Source organism: Cyprinus carpio, chromosome B23, assembly GCF_018340385.1.
Source record: "Cyprinus carpio isolate SPL01 chromosome B23, ASM1834038v1, whole genome shotgun sequence".
NCBI classification, from domain to species: Eukaryota; Metazoa; Chordata; class Actinopteri; order Cypriniformes; family Cyprinidae; genus Cyprinus; species Cyprinus carpio.
The window spans coordinates 2,181,726-2,188,423 of NC_056619.1; positions in this window are offsets into that span (position 1 = coordinate 2,181,726).

Genomic DNA, 6,698 nt, shown 5'->3' on the forward strand with positions numbered 1-6,698 from the left:
CATGTTGTCTTTCAAAAGGTTACTGTATGTGATTTTGCCATACTGGGTGATCACTCTGTGATCTCGCCTATTTCTCTCTCACCTTCTCTTGCTCACCCTTTCACTCTCTCTCTCTCTCTCATCTGTTATCCGTTTTTGTCTTGTATTTGTTTTTACTGTTTGTATTGTTATACGCATTTTTACTCTGTGTGAATCGTAGTTTTATGTATTATTAGTTCAATTATTAAAATCCAATATATATNGTCAGGCAGGTAAATCAAACTCTCTGCAAGCTAAATGACCGGCCTGGTGCCCGGCATTCGGGTTTTAAATTCTGAAGCCGGGGTAGTAAACTGTTACCCAGCTGGGAGAGCAGAAAAAGCCCGGCTTCGCTTCAGGAATTCTTATAAGGAAAAAGGAAGAAGTAAATATATATTCTAAATGTATTGACTGTATTTCTTTTTGTTGCTAAAGTACTTCCTATCAAACTGGAGTATCTGCAATTTTATCGTGGGTTAATCAACTAAATGTGTGTAATTCGCATATGAATGTTAACTTTATGTTTCTCTCCCTTTCAGCTGTCATTCTTGGTATCTGTTTAACAATCTTGCTTTGACCCACCGAACCACTCATACATAGGAAATTACAGTAAAATGTATTATTCGGATTACCATCCTTGCTGGAATATAACTGCTGAATTCTGACAACACCATAACTTCACTTGAGGTGGGGTGTCTCCCCAGGAGGACAAAGAAACTTTTTCCCATTCAGACTGGATGTTCATTGGGTTGTTTGTGCGAAACAGAGGCGTGAACCCAGCCGAATCTTATAAGAGACTCCACACAGAAAGTCTCATCGCACTTCACCGGAGAGAACGTCTGTTTCCATGGCTCCGTAGGGAGCTTTCATCTCCGCTTTTCTTTTCTTTTCTTTTACTAAGTTTTATTCTCTCATATTCGCTCTCCCTACACGCAGGGAGAGACGAATCTCTGACATCACATTTCGGTAACTCCACATTCGTTGAACCTTTGAAACTTTATACGAAGTCCTGCTCGCCCCGGGAAGACACGAGAGAACACGCTTCAGCTCCAAAAAGAAACGACACCAAGCGACGCTCATCTCTTAAGCAGGCACAAAGAAACCCACATTGCAAAGTATTATTTTCTATAGAGATTTTAAATGCTGCTTAAGGTTTGTAGTATTCCCTTTTTCAAGGTGATCTGATTCCATGTTGTCTTCAAAAGGTTACTGTATGTGATTTTGAGCATACTGGGTGATCACTCTGTGATCTCGCCTTTGCTTTCTCTCTCTCACCTTCTCTTGGCTCACAATTTTTCTACTCTCTCTCTCTCTCTCATCTGTTATCCGCTTTTTGGTCTTGTATTTGTTTTTCTACTGTTTGTATTGTTATACGCATTTTTTACTCTGTGTGAATCGGGAAATTTGATGTATTATTAGTTCAATGCATTATAATCCAATATATATTCATGATTGCTTCCTGTCTAAAAATGCCTCAAGCATCACGAAGTCAACGAAATGTTTGATGGACTTAGCTACAAGCTCTATTTGTTACTTTCTCAGTAACCTAAAATGTTATAAGGACAGGGAGAATGGTTTCAGGGCCAGAAAATATTTTTCTGGAATTATAAGAAGTGATAACGTTATTGAAAGTTGATAAGTAATCTTACCTGCCTTTTGCGGACAAACCCCAAATGTTCGATTTGCATTATTCCCAGTAAAAGATATCACGTAATGATATGAAGAATGGAATATTTGACATATTAATGAGAAAATTACAGTGCCTTGTACTGAGTATGATAATACAATCGACCTATTTTTCCTCAATAATTTTAATGTAAATGTCATAGGAGATATATATGTATTCCTATCCTGATAATTATTTAAAAATTCCTATCTATCATTTTGAGCTAACGTTAATGTACTTACATCAGGCGGTACAGAGCACGAATTCTGAGTATGGGTCACAGACATGGGACGGTATGTCACGCACTCACTCACTACTCACTTATTAGTTTTTTTTTCATTTTCAACGTTTTTAAAATCCTGGTTTATTTTATTTGTTTCATTATTTCTTCTTTTTACGTAAGCACTTTTGCATTACACATATTTTCTATAAATGTGCGATATAAATAAACTTGCTTGGCCTGCCTTGCCGTGTACGGTCCCTCATAATAAAAAATAAAATAAAAATCAAACTAATGATTAGTTTTTAATTGTGAACTTATTTTGTTATTGGCATTCACTATCAGAGCAGACATTAAATCTCATTATATAACAATGCTTTTATGACTAACTTTAATTCCAGTACAGTGAAGTGGCAGCTGTGACGTGGCAGTGAGGGGCAGCTGTGACGTGGCAGTGAGGGGCAGCTGTGGCCTAATGGTTAGAGAATTGGACAGGTAACCAGAAGGTCGCAGGTTCGAGTCTTGGTGCTGGCAGGAGTTGTAGGTGGGAGGGAGTGAATGAACAGTGCTCTCTTCCACCCTCAATATCCATGGCTGAAGTGCCCTTGAGCAAGGCACTGAACCCCCAGTTGCTCCCCAGGCGCTGGATATAGCTGCTGGCCACTGCTTGGGTGTGTTGGTTCACGGTGGTGTTCCTTCTCAATGTGTGTGTGTTGTGCCACGTGGATGGGTTAAACCGCAGCGCACCAATTCGAGTATGGTTTACCCATAATGGACAATGTCATCACTTTACTTTGAAACAAAAAGCACGTAAGCATTTTGAGAAGGATTTTGTCTGTTTGTTTTTTCCATAGTCGGTGCGTACACAACTACCAGAAAACAATAACTTGAAACGTGATCATTATAGAAAAAAATAAAGAAAAACCATTGTTCAAAGAAAAACACAAACGCCAAAAAAGCACCAATACATAAAAAGTTTTTAACACTGCTCTGGATGTACCTACTTATGTAACACCTTTAGTCCAAATTAGCCATAAAAAAACAGATGGTATTTGACATTCGGTTTGAAAACTAATTTATGCCATATCATTTGCTCAAGAGATTATCTTCTTTGTACCTTTCCACTGCACGACAATAAAGCATATGATCATAGTTACCACACACCAGAGAAATGACAGACTGCTAAAAGTTCATGTCTGGGTTTGCTTAGTCCCCTGAAGGATTTTGGACCAGGGAGGATCTGTTTGTCATTAGCATCTAGAGCCCTGGTTGGATGGATATTTTCACAGTTGAAGTTCCGGGGCATTTGGTGGTTGTCCTCGCGACTTGAACTGCAAAGAAGATTGCTAGTACCATTTTTGGATTGTGATATTGAAGAGATTGAATGAATGATTGTTCAACTGATCCCGTCCTCCTGAGGTGAGACAGCAGTTGTGTTGACTGAATAACCGTTGCTGAAGTTGAATCGAAAGGAAGCATTTTTGAGGTCAAAGCTCCACCTGATCTCATAGGATTTAGCTTAAAAAGAAAAAAAAAAAAGAAAAAACAAAATGTAGTACAAGACAATTCAAGAAACATTATTTCATGATCGTAACTTTAAAACAACGTTTATTTTGTCAGCAAAGATGTTAAACAAATGAAAAACCTTTTAAAGTCTGGTATAATTGTATGATTTACCTCTCCCTTGGTGAGGTCCTCACCAGGAGCTGTCCAGTTGGGAAGCAGATTGCCTCTCCTGGATCTCAGCACTCAGATCTGTGATTCTGTTAGGAGGGAAGGGTGGTGGAGCTGTGCCTGAAAGAGTCACCTCAAAACTCTCCGGTGGCTCTTCTTAGTAGAGTTTCCAACATCAAGTGGTTCTACCACAAAACAGAAAGGCTTGAGGATGATGGTTCAGCTGCACTAAAATTGAAATGGAGAAACCACCTGAACTTATTACTATTATGTTTTTTTCCACAAAGCTTTATTGATAATAACAGTATATTGCCATTTATACAACCGTTAGTTCCAGTGTGTGCATTAATTCATTGAGTCTTTCTGCAGGTTACACCAAAAAAGACTGTCTTCATGAGTGAATAACTGAATCATTCACACAAATGTGTTTTATAATATAATATATAATTTATCATAATATTTTTCTAATATGAGAAAATAAATGTAGTTAGTTATTTCAATTTGCTTGTGTGATCCTAATTGTAGAACCTCATTTATAGCCTGTCAGTAGGGATGGGCGGCATGAAGCGCTATCGATCCTAAACGTAATCGATACTTTCTGATAATGAGGGATCTAAGATCGATCTCATATAAACTATTGATTCTAAAGTTCAATTTTTTTAAACCACTAATTTTGTATTTATCAAGAAATTCAGTCCATAAAATATGCTTCTAAGTGGAAAAATAGACTATAGTCCTACTAAGGCGAACGATTTTTGTTGGATTAGAACTATTTCTCCTGTTCATAGGAAACAACATGCAAATGCTGAAAGACAGAACCAATCAATCACAGAAGCATTCGCTGCTGATGCATTCGCTGCTCAGTCACAGTGTTTGTTCAAACACAGGGCTAGCGTTGCCCAAAAGCATCGAAGCATTAAGTACATCTTAAGAAACCATATCACCAACGGAGGTTAATTAACATTACATTCATTGGTTACTATAGATAAAATTCCATTCTGGAAAAATGCATCACACACACAAATATGAAAGCAGCCAATAGCCTAAGAATATTTTTTTTTTCTTGAACAGCAAATGATCAGGCTATGGTAATAATTATGTTGAGGATCATTTGACAGGGACTGAAGACTTGGAGTAATCCTGCTAGAAAAGTCAGCTTTGATCACAGATGCATTTTAAAACCCTTACAATTTTTTAAAAAATGATTAAAATAGAAACCTAGTTATTTTAATGGTTATCGTTCACAATATGCTGTGGTTTACTATATTTTTTGTTCAAACTATTTTTAATTATTAAACTGTGTTGGTTAAAAAGTTCAAATGGAGGTGTGTTATTTCAAAATGGAATATTAAGTGAAGTATATATTGCTGGCTTACTATTCTTTTAATAATTGTAAAACATCAGTTTAGTTTAGAGTTATTGGTAAATTGGTATCGATATTGATATCGACGATTACTGGCTTGAAAGAATATCTGCTATCGTATCTGAAAATATAAAATAAGAGGTATCACCCAAGCCCTAACCTGTCAAGTTTTTAATTGAGGAATTAACTAATTTATAAGAGCAAATCTGCTTTGTTTAGTGGTGACGTAAGAAAGCGCTGATTCCAGGCCCAAGCCTTCAAACGTGCTTCACTTGAGAATACTACCTCAGCAGCCGTTTGTGAGCACGATAATATTGCACTTTAACATTTCTAAATATTTTCAAACTTATGGTGTCCACTACATTCGCGTCCATGCTCCACAGCAATCCCAACCACACAATAATTTGTTTATGTATTTATGACCTATTTATATTTTCATTGTCTGGGCGTTAAAGGTTAGGATTATAATTTTTTGTTAGTATGATATCACATTGGTTCAGGTTTATATTAGCCCTTTGTGTTGTTTTCTCGTGATATCGATAGAGTTTGGGGGGGGGGGGGGGTGTTTGAGCGTTTGGACATGAAAGCGGTGACGCATGACGTCAGACTTAACAAGCGGATATTAATTGAGCGTTTGGACATGAAAGCGGTGACGCATTATATATATTATATAGTCAGGAAACTCCTATGATGGACCAGGGTGTGATGGGTTTGGTAACATAACTGATGAATTTTCAGAGCGGTAAAAACGTTGGCAGATGCCCCAGCCATGAGCTTAACTGCCTTGCAATTTATATGGCTGGCTAGGCATTCCCTTTAGATACTTGCAGGAGTGCTTTTCAGCGTTTTCTCTGAAACTAAATAGCTAAGACAATTAAACTGTCTTCAACTCTTACTTCAGTGGATTATTAACATTGTTCAAATTACAATTTGTAAACTAACGTGCCAGGGTATTTGGTGAAAGTAAGTAATTACTAAGCATGTCTTGTGCATATAAATGCAGTATAGCAAGAGCTGGTTTTTCTAGTTCATGTATGTACAATACCACATCGAGCATCGTAGATTTTAGAACAGTAAAGTGAATTGGGGATTACCCTATTTGCCCGAAATCTCCAATGCCTTTAATATCTTCTTCTTTCTGTGGGCATTCATTTCTACATTACCGTGGACAGATTGCTTTCAGGTGCACACCTCACTACTGGGGCCGGTTTGGGCAGTTGGTGTTTCACCGTTGTTCACAGTTTTCAGTCAAAACCCGTATTGTTCTTTCATAAATGTCATCTTCTTCTTCTTCTTCTGCTTTCGGTATTAATGGTGGTTGGCAACCCCATAGATATTTATGATTCCCCATTCGACAGCTCCAGGCCCGTAGATGTGGCCGCCATCTTGGAACGGTCAACCTTAACGTCATTCACCATACTGGAGGTTCATCACTGAGCCGTTCTGTGCAGGATTGTCTGGCAGTCTTTCGAATATTCAGTGAATATTATGGTGAATGGCGTCAAGTTGACTGTTACAATCGGATGGGGAACAGCTTTACGTATAGCAGTCCATAGACCACAGTCACCAATGAGGCATCCCCCTACATATAATATCTATTGGCAAATCCGACGTTAATGGTTGTTATTTATGTCTTCCCGCCACATACCTACACTGGATACGGAGTGTCCGGAGCGCATAATGATTGATATAAGTTTGAAACAATATAAGACCAGTAAAATAAATAAATACTAATTAATACAACTGTATCCTAAATT